Below are 18,395 nucleotides of genomic sequence, written 5' to 3' on the forward strand. Positions count from 1 at the left end.
CAAAGTATTGCCCTATCCTTTTTTTCTTTTAAAAACACTTTTATTGAGATATACCACATACCTTAAAATTCACCTAATTAAAAAAATTTTTTTAACGTTTACTTTTGAGACAGAGAACATGAATGGGGGAGGGGTCAGAGAGAGAGGGAGACACAGAATCTGAAACAGGCTCCAGGCTCCGAGCTGTCAGCACAGAGCCCGACGCGAGGCTCGAACTCACAGACTGCGAGATCATGACCTGAGCCGAAGTCAGATGCTTAACCGACTGAACCACCCAGGTGCCCCTAAAATTCACCTAATTAAAGTGTACAGCGGTTTTTAATATATTCACAGATGAAAGTAACCATCACCACAGTCAATTTGAGAACATTTTTATCATCCCAAAAGAAACCCTGCGCTTCAGCTATCACTCCCTATCCGCCATCTTCCTCACAGCCTTAAAAAACCCACTAATATACTTTCTATCTCTATGAATTAGCCTAGTCTGGACTTTCATGTGAACCAACTCATATCATCGATGGTGTTTTGTGACTGACTTCTTTCACTTAGCATAATGCTTTCATGGTACATCTGAATTGTAGTATGTGTCTTTTCTTTTTATGACTGAATAATGTTATATTGTATGAATATACCACATTTGGTTTATCCATTCTTCAATTGATGGACATTTGGTTTGTTTCCACCTTTTGGTTATTTTCAAGAATAGTGTTGCTGTACACATTTGTGTACAATACACAAATTTGTGTTTTTGTGAAGACAGATATTTTCATGTCTCTTTGGTATATACCTAGAAGTGGAATTGCCAGATCATATGGTAACTTTGGGCGGAGCTGGCAATTGTTTCCTAAAGCAGCTGGACCATTTTACGTGGCCACAAGCTGTGTATGAAGGTTCCAGTTTCTCAACTTCCTCATTGATATTTGTTATCTGAAATTTTTTATGCTAGCCATTTTCGTGGGTGTGAAGTGGTATCTCATTGTAGTTTTTATTTGCATTTTCTGATGACTAAATGATACCAGAAACCTTTTCTGTGCTTACTGGCCATTTGTATATATTCCTTGTAGAAATGTCTATTCATATATTTTTTAAAAATTTTTTATTTAGTTGTGGGATTTCTTTATATATTCTAGATATAAGTCCCTTGTCAAATACGTGATTTACAAATATTTTCTCCCATTCTGTGGGTTGTCTTTTCACTCTTTTTGATGCTGTTCTTTGTAGTATGAACATTTTAATTTTGATCAAGTCAAAGTTAAATCCAAGATTTACTTTGTTTTCTTCTAAGAATTTTATAATTTTAGTTTTAAAAATTAGGTTCTTGATTCATTTGGAGTTAGCTTTCATATATTGAGATAAAATCTAATTGCATCCTTTGGCATGTGAACATTTAGATATGCTAGCACCATTTGCTGAAGAGACTGTTCTCTATGGAGTGGCATTGTCAGCCCTGTCAAAAATTAGTTGATCATAAACATATGACTTTATTTGAAGTCTCATTTCTATTCCACTGATCTTATTTCTGAGAGTTTACTTAGGTATAGCCTCACATATACTTGCAAAAAAAAAAAAAGTTCCTTTAGCTAATCTGCTCTGGTCTTTGCTTTGCTGCCCTACTACATCCTTGACTGTAGTATGTCCTACTGAGATGGCAGCTCCTTTGGCCATAGCTGTTATTCAGTGACTGACTGCCCATCCTAACCTATCACTCTAGCTTACACCTTAAAATTACTACCCTCTTCAGACCCAATCCCAGTTTCTTACTGGGCTGATCTCCTTTCTTCCTTCAAGATAATTTCCAGAGTGGATATCCATTTCCACTTCATGGAAAACGTCCCATCTCCCCTCCTGATCCTGTAGTCCTGTTAAATCAGTCACTAAACAGTCTGATATTGTTTCTTCCTGTGGTACATAATTCCTCAGAAGCACCTTTCTGGTCTTTGGTAAAAATCATCCTTTCATAAAAGGCATCCTGGAAAAGGAACTCAAAGGGATTTGGAGTAGTTATTTTCAAATCCAAGTTAACACCTGTCAAGTGGGCTGAGATGGAGAGCAAGCTTACCCTACAAGTTCTGTTATTGATATAGTATTTAGATGGGCTGTCTTAACTTTGTCCTGTACCATGTTGCTCTGTACTTTATACATGGGCATTATTGTTACTTGTTCCACCATTAGGGGACAGCTTTCCAGCACCGGGTGCTTAGCTTCAGAACCATGGTATGCAATAGTGGTTAGCTACATATTTCAACTCCTAGCATTGCATTCAGGCATTATATTGGGACTTGGACATTTTGTTATTACCATGATCTGGGCAGTGACTGTTAAGCTTCCTCTCTTGAGTCTCTTTGTTTGGCTGCACACTGAACAAATCATCACTCCCTTCAGTTTTTTGGTTTGGAATTAATAGTTAGTACTCATAGCTATATACTTTAAAAAAATGGTGGAGTAGTGTGTTGTATAGCTAATGGGTTAATTCCCAGTTACATTTTAGGAGTGTGGCAAAAATGTAACATGCTGTTGATTAACTCTTGTTCACAATACCCTCTATATCACATTTAGTAATAATTGGTTGATTCAGGATTGGGCGTCCCTGGAAGTAAGCCTAGACTTTGGGTCTCAACTAATTGAACATCACAAGCAATTCTTCCTTTCTCTGAGACTATGTTACTGGGAAATCTGTATACTGAGCAGCATTTCTCCCATAACAGCTGGGTGATTTTAAATGACTGATCCTTGGTTGGGTGAGTTTGTGTACCGAGGATAAAGAGATCTGTTACTATCAACATTTTTCCAGTTTTTGTTACCTAGTCCAGGGATCAGAGTTTTATAAACACTAATTTTGAAGGCTTCCCAGTTTAGTTTCCACATCAGTTGCCAGATTGACACATGCTTTTGTGGAAAAATATGCTCTTGTTCATGTTAGTATCTCTCTCCCAGAAAAAAAAACCACACACACACACACACACAAGGAGTTAGGCTGTCAGGAACAAACACGGGGTTTACACTGGGCTTTGCAGCCCCCGAAATGAGGTGATGTTTATAGTTCTCATTCATGTCGGTCTCCATTCTCGGGGACCTCACAGCCTCTCGAAGCTCAGAGTCTTGCCACTGCCCTCCTTCCCATACTCAACTCCCAAGTTCAGTGTCCTGACATTGACAGACCACTCTCTGTTTCTTCCTCCATCTTTAAATCTCTAAATCCTGGATTTCCTCCAAATCTCAGTTCAGATCTCTAAAGCTCAGTTTTTCCATCAAAAATCCCCTGATCTGTCCTAGGGAACTGTGTGAATCTAAGCAAAAGAGAATGCCCACTATCAGAACTGTTCTTAACCCTCTGCTTTGTTTGATCTGTACCTCAAATCCAGTTAGCATTATTTCCCTTAAACCCAAGGAGAGAGTGGAAGTAGTCTGAACTATAATGCCTCATCTGCATTTCTATTATAATTATTTCTTCTCCAGGAGACATAAATTCTTCAAAGGTGTTATTCAATTCCTTGAAACAACTTGTTCAAGCAGCTCCAGTGTCCAAATACTTAATGTTCATTTTCTTACGTGAATATCAGAAATAAAGATGGAGTTTTGGCAAAATATTCCAAATGGACTCAGAAGTCATTATTCTGGGTATTTTGTGAAGAATGAGACATGCTTAGTAAAGTAAGTTTAAACTCAGCATTTGTTGAATGAATGAAAACAATAAACAAATTATTATAGTTAACATGGATGAATACAGAACAAGTCACATTTTCACTCTTAGGTCTGATGGTGATGTTTTGTGGTCTCTTTCGTCTTGAGATGACTCCTCATATTAGCTTTTGGAGTCATCTACAGTTAGATGAACCAGGAAGTGTTATACTGCCATTTTTTTTATTTTATTAGAAGACTTTCCTTTTGTTAATTATTAAGAACTTTCTTGAGATGAGTCGGTTTCTTGATAAAATATTTTGTAGTTCTCTTTGGGGAATTTTCTGTATAGTGCATTTTCAATGAACAATTTGTATTAGTCAGTATTAGGTGAATAAAAATATTAATCTTTGCAGTGTGTTGACATAAGTGAACTGTGGTAAAATTTACAGGGATGAATGGAATAATTTATTCCTATATAATTAGTTTATTAAGAGGTTGCCATAGTGACTTCAAAGAATTCTTTAAGAGAATAGTAAAATTTTGAAGTTTTGTACAACTAACTCTTTTCGACATCCTCTTTTTTTTTTTCTTTAATTTTTTTGATGTTTACTTGTTTTTGAGAGAGACAGAGTGTGAACAGGGGGTGGGCAGAGAGAGAGGGAGACACAGAATCCAAAGCAAGCTCCAGGCTCAGAGCTGTCAGTACAGAGCCCAATGCAGGGCTTGAACTCATGAATCATGAGATCATGACCTGAGCTGAAGTTGGACGTTCAACTGACTGAGCCACCCAGGCTCCCTGAGACAGTCTCTAAATCAACAAAGGAGTTCAATATATATAATTTACACAAATAGATATTAGGTGAAGAAGGGAGATTTTATAATTCTGAGCAATTTTACCCTTTAGTGTCATATTTCAATTTGAAATTCAATACAGAAATTGTAGCATGGTTCAAAATTTGTGCATTACCATCTTCCAGCTAAGTACAAAGGGTTATAACAATTTTTTTTAAATGGGTGAAAAAAGGGATACCTCTTTTTTCATGCAGTCAACAATTCCAGCCTTCTGGAAAAGTCAATTGATTTAAAATCTAAATTTAGTTATCCATTCAGTATGTAAAATTCATAAGTAAGTTCTGTCAGCAAATGTGCACTGTCTTTAGTGCTGAGTTTACAACCTGCATCTGCCTCTGGGTGCCATGAAAGGAACAGCACAAACCCCCAACTTTATCAAGCCTTTAAAATTGGGCAGTATACACAAGCATATATATGTAGTTTGCAGATAATGGTGATCATCCTGAGCTCTGTGAGAGCCTTCTAATGCCTTTCCTTCTCAGGGCTCTGTGTTCTGTAGGGAATCTAATAGAAAAAGCAGCACAAAAGGGGTGAAGGAGTGGTGGAAGAGAAAAAATAGTTACAGGCTTGGTACCTTTTCTGGCGAGCACAGGGACAGAAAGGAAACTAAGTTTGCTTTTCATAAATATCCCTACTGTCTCTCCAACAAAATTAAACTGCTACCCATCGAGTTTTCCTACAAAAGAAGTAACAAAGCAGGTAGGTCAATGAAAAGAGCATAAATTTGTCAGCAGCCAAAATATACTTGAACTCGGGCTTAGCCATTAACCACTAGTGTGATCTTTAATTCCATCTTTAGCCATTTGAGACTCCGTTTCCTTATATGTAAGATGAGGATGGACTCATTTCTTCTACCCCCAAATTTGTTCAAATAGGCCCTATCTGGGACACTGGCATTGGGACACCCTCTTGGTAGGCCAAGAGTTTTCTACCCTTCTTCTTTACATCCAGTTGGCCACCATGAACTCTTGGTTCACACTGCTGATGGGACACCAAGCTTCATTCTGCTTCCAGTCACTCAGTGCTTGGACTTCTGCAGTAGTTTCCTCATCCTCATGCTGCCTCCTCAAGAAGCCCTCCATCTCCCCTGAAAGTTTTTCACTTTCTTCTGCAACTCACATGAACATCTTTTATGGTACAGTCTGTTCTCCTCATCAAGGTCTGTGTCACCTTTGCAACCTAGGTCTTAGCTGAGTGATTGGAACATAGTAGGAGTCCAGTAAATATTTGTTAAATGAGTAAGTGACTCATTTTGCATGGTTTTTGTGAAAGTGATCTATGGGAAAAGAAATTAAGTGGTATTTATTAATATGATTACTATTTTATTCTCTGAAAAGATTTCCAAGTCTTCAGCATGTTTGCATGTTGGCTTCATGATAATTATTAAAGGTGATCTACTAATCCAGATATCAATACCACTGATTAGTAAATCAACCTTCTAAGCTGGGTTCCTCAAATTTGTTCATTGTTTTCTGCATCCTATCAGAGACCAAATAATTTGCAAGCAGTCATCCATCCTTTGTGAGTAAACACAGGGTAAATTCTGTGCCAGATGTGTTCTAACTTTGGTTGGAGTTTTCCAGCTTTTCTATTTTTTCTTTGTTTCCCATGACAGAGAAAATTCTTACTAGACACACTGTACATATGGGGCTGCTTTAGAAGTGGTCTTAGTTATGTTTTACATGGAGAATAAGGCTGATGAAATTTTATTCAGGAAACCCAACACGTCACTGAAACTAAGGACAATTCTAAGTCAAGGAAGAATGGGTTTGAAGTAGTTACATGGTAAACTCCTGACATCATGGTATAGTGATGGTGATAAGAATAATCTTAGATAACAGGTGGCAACAGGCCATTTATGGAACATACACTGGGATAGAAGGAACCTTGAATTAGCAGTGACTAGAATAGCAGATGTGTGTCAGTGGAAGCTCTGAAATTACATTAAATCCTTTGAGTAACTGTAGACGTGGGGAAGGGGAGTTGATTTAAATTTATGTAAAAATCTTCATGGAAGGAATAAGCCTTTCCAGTTCCAATCAGAATTGGGAGGCAGAAGTGAGAGGGAAGCAGAGAAGTAAAACTAAGATGAGAGGGGAAGAAAAGATTTGGATGGGGTCTGGGTGGAGACAATTTTGATTCATGGCTGATGAGGGGTTTTACCAGTTACTTGGTGAGAAGGACTCCAATTAAATTTCACAATGACCCACATAGTGTGTGTGTGTGTGTGTGTGTGTGTGTGTGTGTGTGTGTGTCAGAATAAACAAATTCATGGCTTAGAAAAGTGCATGTGATACATTTTACAAGGTAGAATCCATAATTGGCAGGAATTTTTTTTTTCTGTTACTAAGCTTAGAATATGAGTACTCATTCCAGGATCATTAACTTAAGTTTAGTGGATCAAGTGATATGTGCAGCCAGTATTCAGATGCTCAGGGAAGGACTGAGAGAGCATAATCCTTTACAGTGTTCTTCTGCCTGCATAAGATCTAACCCTTTTTTGAAGGGCTAATCATATGATCATATGTCAGGTGATTGGGATGTACATCTGTCAGGTGTAGGATGTTGGATACATCCTACCCCTTTGTTATGTACTTTGTACATGTAAACTGACAAGGGTATGATGCAGATGTGAATTTATAGATTTAAATCTAAAGTGTGGAATTCTAATTACAGCTGTTTCTCTTCTCTGAATATTACTAAGCATTTAGAAGAAATCTGACCAGTTCAGAAAGAGTGTCTCAGTACTCTGAACAGAAACACCTTTTAAAAAGATGGGGCGCCTGGGTGGTGCAGTCGGTTAAGCGTCCGACTTCAGCCAGGTCACGATCTCGCGGTCCGTGAGTTCGAGCCCCGCGTCAGGCTCTGGGCTGATGGCTCAGAGCCTGGAGACTGTTTCTGATTCTGTGTCTCCCTCTCTCTCTGCCCCTCCCCTGTTCATGCTCTGTCTCTCTCTGTCCCAAAAATAAATAAACGTTGGAAAAAAAAATTTTTTTTAAAAAATAAAAAGTTGTTAGTGGATATTGGAAATGTTTGTAACACTGACTTGGTTTGCTACCTGGATGTAGAATGCCATGTTCCTTTGATGAGGGTGGATCTTGCAGACTTGCTCTCTGGTATCACTCTGACCCTAAAGGCTCTTGGATACCAAGACAAAGATGAAGGCAGAGTAGGAGATTGGGATGAAGTAAGTGACTCCAGGATGCTCTCTGCAAGAGATTCCTTTGAAAACAGATTTCCTTGCTGGATCTTGTTTTCCTGTAATTTGTCTTTCTCATGAAAGAAGAGAACAACAAAGTAATTTCTTCAACCTGAAGTCCTGGTTGCCAGTTCATCACTACCTTCCTGGGATGATCTCTGGCCTTCAGTGATATTGAGAATGACAAGGAATGATGTTAAGCAAAAGACCAGTTTTTAAAGTATTATTAGAACTCATAATTTTTAAATATACAGTATTATAATTATATACATAGTTTGATTGTATATACAATGCACATAATAATGCTTTGATCAACATCTTTATCTATAAAGCTTATCCTTAAGATAGTTTTTTAGGACAGTCTGACAATTAGAATTATTGGATCAAAGGGTATGAAAATGTTTTTGAATCATTCTGACCAAGTGCTTTGCAAAAACAGAATCCATTTTGCCAGCATTTGGATCAGCAGTGGATAACGTTGCCTAGTTAGCCATACTTTTTAAAATATTAGACATTATTAATTTTGAAGAAATTATTTGTATATTCATTGAAGAGACAAAATGTATTAATTGTCATTATGGATGCTTCATTCCTTTTTTGACTTTGGTCTTTATTTTTAAAAGTGTTTACAATGATGAACTGAGGAATTTTTCCATGGTATTAAGTCAGTGAGAGTGCTTGAACTGACGTCCTCCCATATAAATTAGAGTTCTTTCTATTTACCTATGCTGGATGAGTCTTGTCATTAGTGTTTGGTTATAGGTGTGCCTGGTATGTTAGGAATTCATTTGAAATAGTGGAAGAGGCAGGGTGCAGAGAGGTGGGGAGGAGCTTAGATTCTGCATCCAGATTGCCATTTATAACTGTGACTGTGGGCATGTTACTTAATCTCTGTGCCTCAGTAGTCTCATTAATAAACTAAGGATGATACTAGTATTTTCCTTACTGGGTTCTGTTGAGATTTAATATATGTAAAGTGCTAAGAAGTCCTCTTGACACACAAAAAAACTAAAGAAGTGATGTTATTGTTAAGAAAGATCTTCTCTGGAAAGCTGCATTCAGGAGAAATCAGAGGAAGCAACCATATTTTCTGATTCCAACTCATGTTCAATTTCTACCTTGAAGACCACTTGAGCAAAGGTGGTTCCTACCTGCAATAGCTATAAAGTTGCCCAAAGCTAAGTGATCTTCCTTCTGACTTCTTTTCCAGTAGTGGGGAAATTTCAATATTACTGATTGAAAGATTCTCCTGCTTAAAGTGGGGGGTTGGAAGGGCAGTGAAGCAAACAAGTACAGGAGATACCATTGATATACTTTAAATTCCCTTTGCTTTGGAAGAGTTACCTATAAATTGGGTGACGTGTGTGTATAGTGTCTATGTGTATATATGTATATATATGGTGTGTGTGATAACCTGACCCATACTTACATTCCTGATAGCAAATTAATTGAGAATAAGTTCTCTGTGGTCTATATATTTGGAGCATAAAGAGTGTTGGCTTCCCACTGAGGAAGAAGTTACTGTTAATAAGTGACCAAAATCATCATGGTGCTGCCATGCACCTAGATGTACTCCAGCTTTCATACATGCTGTGTGTGTGTGTGTGTGTGTGGCCATAGGAAGGATGAAGAATACTTTTTTTCCTCTAGAGATAAGTGTTGCTAAAATGAGATTTTCTTGGCAGGCATGAGCCTTAGCTAAATAAAGAGGTGAGGTGTTCATTTTCAGTGCCTCTAGCTCTTTTAGGATGCATCCCCCTCCCCACCATACCTCACCATCTCTGAACCTTTGGAGTTGCCTTCTTGTCTGTTCAAGGCCTCCTACGTAGCTTCTTAATAAGGTCTGCCCTCCCAGACCTAGCCTTATGTTGTGCATTTCTTCTGTTTTCTTCATTTTTAGCATTTCCTCATTCTGTATCCTACTCTTTCATAACCCTCCATGACAACTATGAAATTTAGCAAATAAAAATTCAGGATGCCCAGTTAAACTTGAATTTCAGATCAACAAGAATATCTTTTTAGTTTAAGTGTGTCCCGTGTAATATTTGGGACATACTTATCATAGATGTTAAGTTTTTTTAATGTTTATTTTTGAGAGACAGAGTGAGCAGGGAGGGGCAGAGAGAAGGAGACACAGAATCCAAAACAAAGTGGGCTCCAGGCTCTGAACTGTCAGCACAGAGCCCAATATGGGTCTCAAATCCACAAACTATGAGATCCTGACCTGAGCCAAAGTCAGATGCTTAACTGACTGAGCCACCCAGGCACCCCAAATGTTAATAATTTTTTATGTGAAATTTGAATTTAGCTGGGTGTTATTGGAAACTAAAGTAAAAGGGATCCTTGTTACATACTGAAAGACAATTAGCTAAGCTGTGTCCCATTGTTTTTATGGAAAGTGGAATTATAAGTGATGGTTATTTCACTGAGGAAATCTCTAAGTCTTGAATGTATATCCAGGTTCTTCTTGCTGCTTATAGTAAAATGTAAGAGGAAGGAGATTAAGGGAAGAACTCTAAGCAAAATAGAACAATGACCTGATTTAGGAAATTCTTAGTCTATCCATATTGCAAAGATGTAGTTAGGAAAAAAAAAAAGGTGTAGTTAGGAGTTGACTGTCAGGAAAGCATCCTATTGAGAGAAAGCCAAGGGTGTGTCTCAGCAACCTTTCACTAATTCCTTGGAATTAGACCTTCAAGAAGTCTCTTTGAAGAGATTATGCATATTTGATGGATCCTTTCAGTCATCTCTGGAGAAGTCAAAATAGAGATGAAGTGATCTGGGAGGATCTGTGGAGCAGCCTTTGGTTTAACAGAATGAATTCCTGATACATACATGGCATACTCACAGTGTTCTTGAGGATGTCATATCAGAAATACTGCCTGCTTGTCCAGAAGGGAGAGCCTCAAGTTCAGAGGCTGGAAGTGAAGGCCCAGAGGGTAAAGATGAGAACCACAGAGGATTATTCCCAGCTCTTAAAACCTAATGATTTTTTCCCAGTTGGATCTCAGCATTGCTTAGAACCAATGATTCTTTTTTTCAATCCATCCCTCACTCTTGCTTTTGAAAGGGAATGACTATAACTGTTGTCTTATTCTGTCCTATCATTGTGTTTTAGAATCACATAACTTGTTTTTTATTTTCACAGGTCCACAGATAGAAATTTTGCCTTAAATGGGTCATACTGGGACTTATGACCCATATAAAATTTAAAGTGAGATTTAGGACTTTTGGGTGGATGATAGACTTTGAAATTGCATTGGTGCTGTAATAACTTGGGACTTCTGGAGATACTGGGATGAGTGAATGTATTTTGCATAAGAGATGGATATAAACCTTTGGAGGCCAGAGGGTGAACTGTGGTAGGCTGAACAGTGGCCTCCACAGTTGTTCAAGCCTCATTCCCCAGAATAGGTCAGTATGTTACCTTATATGGCAGAAGGGACTTTGCAGATATGAATACATTAAGAATCTAGAAATGAAATTATCTTAAATTACCTTGGTTGATCAGATAATTATCAGGGTCCTTCTTAGGGAGAAGATAAAAGGATAGAAGCAGAGTTCAAAGAACAGAGAAGATGCTATGCTACTGGCTTTAAAGATAGGGGAAGAAGCCAAGAGCCAAGGAATGTAGGAGTCTTCTGGTAGCTAAAAACAAAACAGAACGTCAAGGAAACAGGTCCTTTCCTGGAGTTTCCAGAGTAAATACAGCCCTGAAGTTCCATTTTAGATTTCTAACCTCCAGAATTGTATGATAATGTTATTTATGTTGGTTTAAGTCACTAACTTTGTGGTAAGTTTTTACAGCAGCAACAGGAAACTGATACACCTGGTGTCCTGTATCTTACCTGGCCACCCTAGTTCTGGCTTGCACTAATTTCATTGGAGCTCTGTGATAGGTCAGAAGCCTTATGTACAGGAGCACATTTAATTCTTTCAACAACCTTGGGAAATAGTGTCCACTTTACAGATAAGGAAAATGAAGAGCTGGTAGTAGCAGCACTTAATTTCAACCCAGATCTGAGGAACTGGAAAGTCCAGTTCGTTCATTTCTTTCTGTTCTGTTTCTTCTTTCTTTTCCTTCTCCTCCTTGTTATTTTTTAAAATTTTTATTTATTTTTTAGAGAGAAAGAGAGAGTGAGTGAGTGAGCAGGGGAGGGGCAGAGAGAGATGTCAGTGCAGAGCCCGATGTGGGGCTTGAATTCACGAATTGTGAGATCATGACCTGAGCTGAAATCAAGAGTTGGACACTTAACTGACTGAGCCACCTAGGTGCCCCTCCCTGTTATTTTTTTAAAAAAATGTTTAGAGAGAGAGAGACAGAGGGTAAGTTGGGGAGGGTCAGAGAGAGAGAGAGAGAGAGAGAGTGCGCGAGCATGACAGACCCAAGCAGGGTCCATGCTCAGCATTGAGCTCCATGAGGAGCTTGATTGTGAGATCATGACCTGAGCCGAAATCAAGAGTCAAAGACTTAACCAACTGAGTCACCCAGGCTCCCCCTCTCTATTATTATTAGCACTGCCACAGTATTGTCTGCAAAGTATATATTTCTAGGGCAAAGTAGGTTCCTGATCCAATGAGTTGGGTATCTCCTCTCCATATATACAGAAACACTACTGCTTATAGAATACTGTATTGATTTCCATTTAAAGGACATTCCAATATAAACTAATGAGATTTTGAAAGAAGAAATTTTCCACCATAGTCAAAAGACTATCCTTCATAGATGAACTACACATTATTCAATGCTGAAATGTTCTAGCCTGCTCTGTAAGCAAAGAAAATGATCCAAGTATTATAAACTTCAACAAATGAGCCAAAACACTTAGTTTCCTTAGACAATTAAATACGATAATAAGCCAAAAACGCTCCACCATCAGGCTGGTAAAGAAGCAAATTTACTATCTTTATTAGCAGCTTGCTTGCAGATTTTTATTTGAACTAATGAATATCATAATAGCTCAGGGGAAAAACAACCCAAATGCTGCAGGCTCAGACCGTTGCTAACCAAAGGAGCTGGTGGTTAATTGGAAATGGCCAGCTGCACAATGCTTCTCTTCATTTTTAACCTGAAGTAATTCCACCATCCTCTCCCTGCTCCCCGCCCCCCGCCCCCACCCAGTCCTCTATTAAAATCCCATAAGTGCTGTATTGGAAGAAAATACCACAGAACTTCTAGCAGACTGAAGGTATTATTTATGTATCTGCCAGTTTGCCGGCAAAGGGCAGGGCAGCTGGAGGGGTGTCACATGCAAGTTGGTTGGGGGCTAGGAACACCAAGGGGAAGGACCATGCACTGGTAAATTGCATACTATAGATTTCATCAGAGCAAACTTGCTGTGAACTCATTGTTATTTTTGAAAGGTGAATGGCTTTCTCCCTTCTTCCTGGTACTTTTCACTGTGTAAGTTAATTATAGAAAACACTGAGCACAGACCTTTAGAATTATTATTTTTTTTGGTGTTGTTAGAACAAGACTATAAACATGTAGTCGCTGAATGTCTCAGAGTCCAGTTGTATGACTGAATTGTGAACTTTTGTGGTGGTCATGGGACTTGGTAGCTCATGGGTCAGTTACTTTTTGAGCGATTTAAACAACACATTTTTGTTTAGAATAACATTATGTACTAGAAGAAATTTAAAAGCTCTCTGTAGTGATAGACTCATAAAGGAGGAAGGAAGAATTTGTATCTGGCAGGTGTGTTCCCTCTGAAGGGTTGACCTCCAGAGTGAACACACCATACCTGCAGATCATAGGTCACCAGGGCAGCTCCTATTATCATGACGATGAGTCCTTTTTGCTTCTGTGTAACTGAGAACCACGAATGCAGTAGGAAAGAGTTAACTTTTTCATCCTAAACAAGTGATTAAAAGAACCACCACAGACCTGGAGATGTGGGGATAATTATGAAGTTAATGTTTCCTTTCCTAATGGAAACGGTCTGGATAAATGGTAGCAATGGGACTTCTGTTCATCCAGTACCTTCCACAGACTCGGCACTTTTATATGAGACTGTGTTATTTGTAAAAGACAAGTGAAGCGGTGCCTTTTTTTTTCTGCTTTGAATTTGATTCAAACTCATTTCATGTTTTGAAACTCAGAACATTTCAGGTATCTAATAGGGATATATATATAAAAAACAAAAACAGAAATGGAAAGAGAATCTGTAGCCCTGGTTCCCAACCTTGGGGTGCATGAGAGTTATAGGGGGGAGGGTAGGATGGTTGTGTGAGGGAGTTTGTTAAAAATGCAGACTCCTGGGCTCTGCTCCAGCAAATCTGATTTAATAGGTTTGGGGTGGGGAGCTAGGAATTGCAGTTTAATATGCAGACTCAGGAGGAGATAATGGCCCTGGGGGCCAGCAGGGTCAGCACTTAGGAAAATGGCTTGCTTTACCTGGGTAGAGTTTCATAGTAAGAAATAAAAGAACATATAAAATTCTAGTGCCTGATGAGAAATCATTAATTTTTAATTTTGCGATGTGGAACAAGAAACCCTTTGCCCCACTTGCAACTTCTAGTGCTTAAGAGATAACATAGTTCAGGGGGTATCACAGACTCTGGTTCAATTTCCAGGTCTGCCATTTACTAGGTGTGCAACTTTGGGCCCTGTGCCTCAGTTTCCTCATCTGTAAAGGGAGGAAGATAATCATAGCATCTGTTTTACAGTGTTTTTATGGATTAATGGCTAGTAATTATAGAGATTATAATATAGAGAACATGTGTGAACTGTGCACTTTATGTATGTTAGCTCATTTAAAACCCTATCTTGCATGTTCTCTTGTTCTCATTGGACAAATGACATTAACAATCTGTTCAAAGCCCCATGGTTAGAGTGGTGAGATTGGGGTTCAGGTCCAAGTGGGCTATCTCCAACACTCAGCTTCATCATCACCTACCTTGCTCCTGCCTTTCCAGTAAAGCATTGTCTCTTCCTCCTCCTCCCTCTTCTCTACCTTTTAGCTCCAGGTGAGCCCAACTCAGTTCCTGTTGAGTAAAGTGTCATTTAGTTAACTGAGAAACATGTATTCTGGATGTGCATGTATTTCCACAGGTCTGGGAGATGATGCAGGAGGGAGAAAGCAGAGTTGTGGCTTCCAAACAGGTAGCTTTCAGCTAAGTCTTTTGCATTTCTAAGTGCTCCAAACTTTCTGGTGTCAGAAGTCAGCTGTCAGAGAGAAGGGACAAATTGTGACTCAGCTCAACCGTTTCTGTGAATTTTCCTGGGATTAGCTTTTCTAGGAGGGAAGGGGCTGGTTCCACCTTTTCCCAGAAGATAAGGCAAAGTTCTTGCTAGCCACAAGCACAGTCCCTCTTGGAGGTCTCCTCTAGGGGCCCTGGAGATAAGTGGGGTGAGTCCAAGGGCCACATACTAACTGTAGCAGCTACTAATGATTCCATATGCCAGATCCACACTCAGCACTTCCCAGGCCCTCACATTTAATTGTCTCAGCAACCTCGCACTTAATTTTAGGACGAGCTCCCCTTCTTTGGCGCCTCCACCTGTGTCCTCTGCACGTGGGAAGAGACAGTCTGTTACATGCTCGGTTGTCATAAAGCTGACCTCTGGCTGCCTAACTATGTGTCTGGTCCCAGGCCAGGCTATACCCTCCCTATTCCTGGCTCCCTCCTTTGCCCTGCCCCACTCCCTCAGCACCACCTGTATCCTGCTGAGAAGGATCCACTTCTCCTTGAATGCTTACTTGAAGGAATGGAACTAGTTTGCTGAGGTGAATTGTGTTTCCTTCTTTTTTGCTTGCCTACTTTTCTGTCACCAGATCTCTCTGGGAGCAGTGATGCTCTTAATTAAGCTGAGATCTCAGGTGCTTAAAATGCAAAATTCACCGGCAAGCTGGCTGGTGCCTGAGGCTGGAAAAGTATGCTCTTCGTTACCAGAACCCCCCCATAAGAGCTTCTTCATTCTAATGGAGCAAGTTCATAGGACCAAAGAATGAGACTCATCCCAGTTGAGGGGTGCTTCTTTGGGGCTAGACTCTGCATCTCCTCCACACCAGCTGGGAGTTAAGGGGCTGTATTCAGCCATGAGGAGAAAGGTGTGGGGCATCCTCCTACCACCTGAGGGTAGCTCCAGGTTCCTGAGAAGATGGATCTATGGGGTCACAGAAATCTCCAAGCAGGGTATCTGGTTTTTAGTAAAGATGTGAGACTGAGAGTTGTGGTGTGGACCTAGAGATGATGAGCAAGTGGGAAAGTTATATCTAGCTCTGGAGAAGCCAACAAATTAGGCAGAAATTATCTTTAGTACTTTAGCCCATTCCCATTGCTCAACACACAGGTTCTTCCAAGTTGACTTCAACCTCTCATTTTTTAACATATGAAAAAGAAACAAGGTATTCTCAGAGGTGGTCCCATCACACAGCTCTTTTCAACTATCTCCCGTTGCCACTCACCTCTCACCTCTGAACTGGGCAGGTGTCCATAGGTATGCACAACAGCTCTGCTCCTTCCCTCTGTTGTGAGAGCAGAGACTCTGAGTTGAGTGAGGTCTGTAGGAGGGAAGGTCAAGAACTGTAGATGTGGCGTGGGGGCCCAGATTACCTCTCAACTTTCTATTTTGCTCCTGCTCACATCCAATTGAATGGGACTTGATATAATCTCTTCATATATACAAGGTGTCTTTTGTGTTTACTAAGAAAAAGATAACACCTGCAGCGTGAACTGCTTATTAAAAAAAAAAAAAAAGGAACCCACTTTGGGTACGTGTGTTAGAAAATGGTACCCCTTCAGAAGCTGGTACAGTCCTGCTCAGGCCATTACTTGGCTTGCAGAGAGTAGTTGTTTCCACTCATGCTTACTTGAACTGGGTACCCTTGTGCAGGGTACAACCTGCGCAACAGTTCAGGGCATCCCTGGCTCTTGGCCCGAGTTCAGTGGTAAGGACTTTAAGTCTCATTTTATTGTTGTCATTCCCCTATACCATCTGTGTCAAGGATCTTTCAGCTTCTCTTCATTTTCAGCTCAACCGAAAATGCACCTTTTGTGCACTGGAGCTTAAACCCACACTTGGTCATTTTAGAAGTTCCACTGACTGGTTAGCTTTGGTCCACTGGTCAGATGATTAGAATGTGACACAGATGGCAGATCTTCATTTATCGTTTCCAGAACATGACTGTATAAAAAGGAGTAAGCCATCAACAGTGTCTCAATGACTTATTTGTCTTATTTATGAAACAAAACATTTTTCCATCCAGGTATGCAAGGAGCAGTCATGCACCTTGTCCTTTTGTGAGGGCAGAAAAGAACACTGAGTTGCTGCCCAGTTCTGAGTAATTTCAGCCCTGAGTTCTGTCTGGCCATGTGCCACTGCTGAGCTGATGCCTTCTCCTGGCTGTTTGATTATTCTCCAGGTGACATGGGTGCTGGCCCAGTAGACCTTCATTTACTCACCAAAACCACCACTGTCACCTCTTCCTCCTCCTCTTCCTCCTCCTCTTCTTCCTCCTTTTTAAATAACCACTGGTTTATTAAAGACACACTTTTCTCTCACTGAAAATGCTTCCCGAGTAGAAATTCCTTATTAGTTGCAATGTCCTGGACCTACCTGCAGTTCCCCTCTGTCCTGGTGACACAGCCAGCCTGGGAAAACTGTGAAGCACAGCATGTGGGCCTTTTGGGCCTTCCTCACTTAAAGTGGTTGTTTTTCTCTCTCCTAGAATGACCCTCCTGGCCCCTGGCACCTCTCTGGGTCCTTTTCTTATCCTTGCCTGTAGGCATACTACCCTCTGGGAATTACTGGGGAAACCAAGTGTTAGGTGGTAATGATAAAAGGTTTACCTCCTCATGGGGTGCTAGCATTCTAATTTTTTTTAATGTTTTATTTTATTTTTGAGAGAGAGAGTGTGAGTGGGGGAGGAGCAGAGGGAGACACAGAATCTGAAGCAGGCTTCAGGCTCTGAGCTGTCAGCACAGCGCCCGATGCGGGGCTCGAACTCATGAACTGCGAGATCATGACCTGAGCTGAAGTTGGACGCTTACCGACTGAGCCACCCAGGCGCCCCGGGGTGCTAGCATTTTAAACTGGGGACTTGTCGCAAATGAATGAGATTGTAATCATTGAAAGAAAAGTAGTGTTCTTTTGGGACTTTACAAAAATCCATGCCTCCATTATCCAGGATAGGCTTAATTTTTGGTACTTAAAAATAACCAAAATTTCAGGAGACCTAGATGCCAGTAACGTTGTACCTAATGACATTTCATTCCCTGTTCAGACAGTGCACTGTGTTCATACAGTTCCACCTCTTCTAGATGTCTGACACCATCGCTGCAGTATCTTCCTTATTGACCCTGAGCAGATCTTGACCCTCCAAACGCTTAGAGTCAGGGTGGTTAAGGACAGTTTGCTCACAAGTAGCCTCTTTTCATTGTGCTCTAGGTCTTTCCACACATTCCCCTGACGTGGACAGGGCTGGTGATGAGGACAAGGTGCTCATCTCATCAGCAACAGCTTTAAGTGCAGACCTCCTCTGTTCTTTAGTAGCACATTGAACAGCATGCTGGCATAGTTTTGAACTGAGATTTCTCACAGAAAATTTGCAAGCACTACATCTTGCTTGTTTGTTCGTTTGTTTGTTTTAAGGCAGTGATGTGAAACTTGTCTTTCTGAAGAAAATGAGTTAACCAGGTCTTGATGAGCTTTACTTGGGCTTGAGAATAGTAGTTAAGGCACTAATTATTATTTTCATCTTTTTTTAAAGCTGAGAGT

This window comes from Acinonyx jubatus, chromosome B3 (assembly GCF_027475565.1).
Source record: "Acinonyx jubatus isolate Ajub_Pintada_27869175 chromosome B3, VMU_Ajub_asm_v1.0, whole genome shotgun sequence".
Lineage (NCBI taxonomy): Eukaryota > Metazoa > Chordata > Mammalia > Carnivora > Felidae > Acinonyx > Acinonyx jubatus.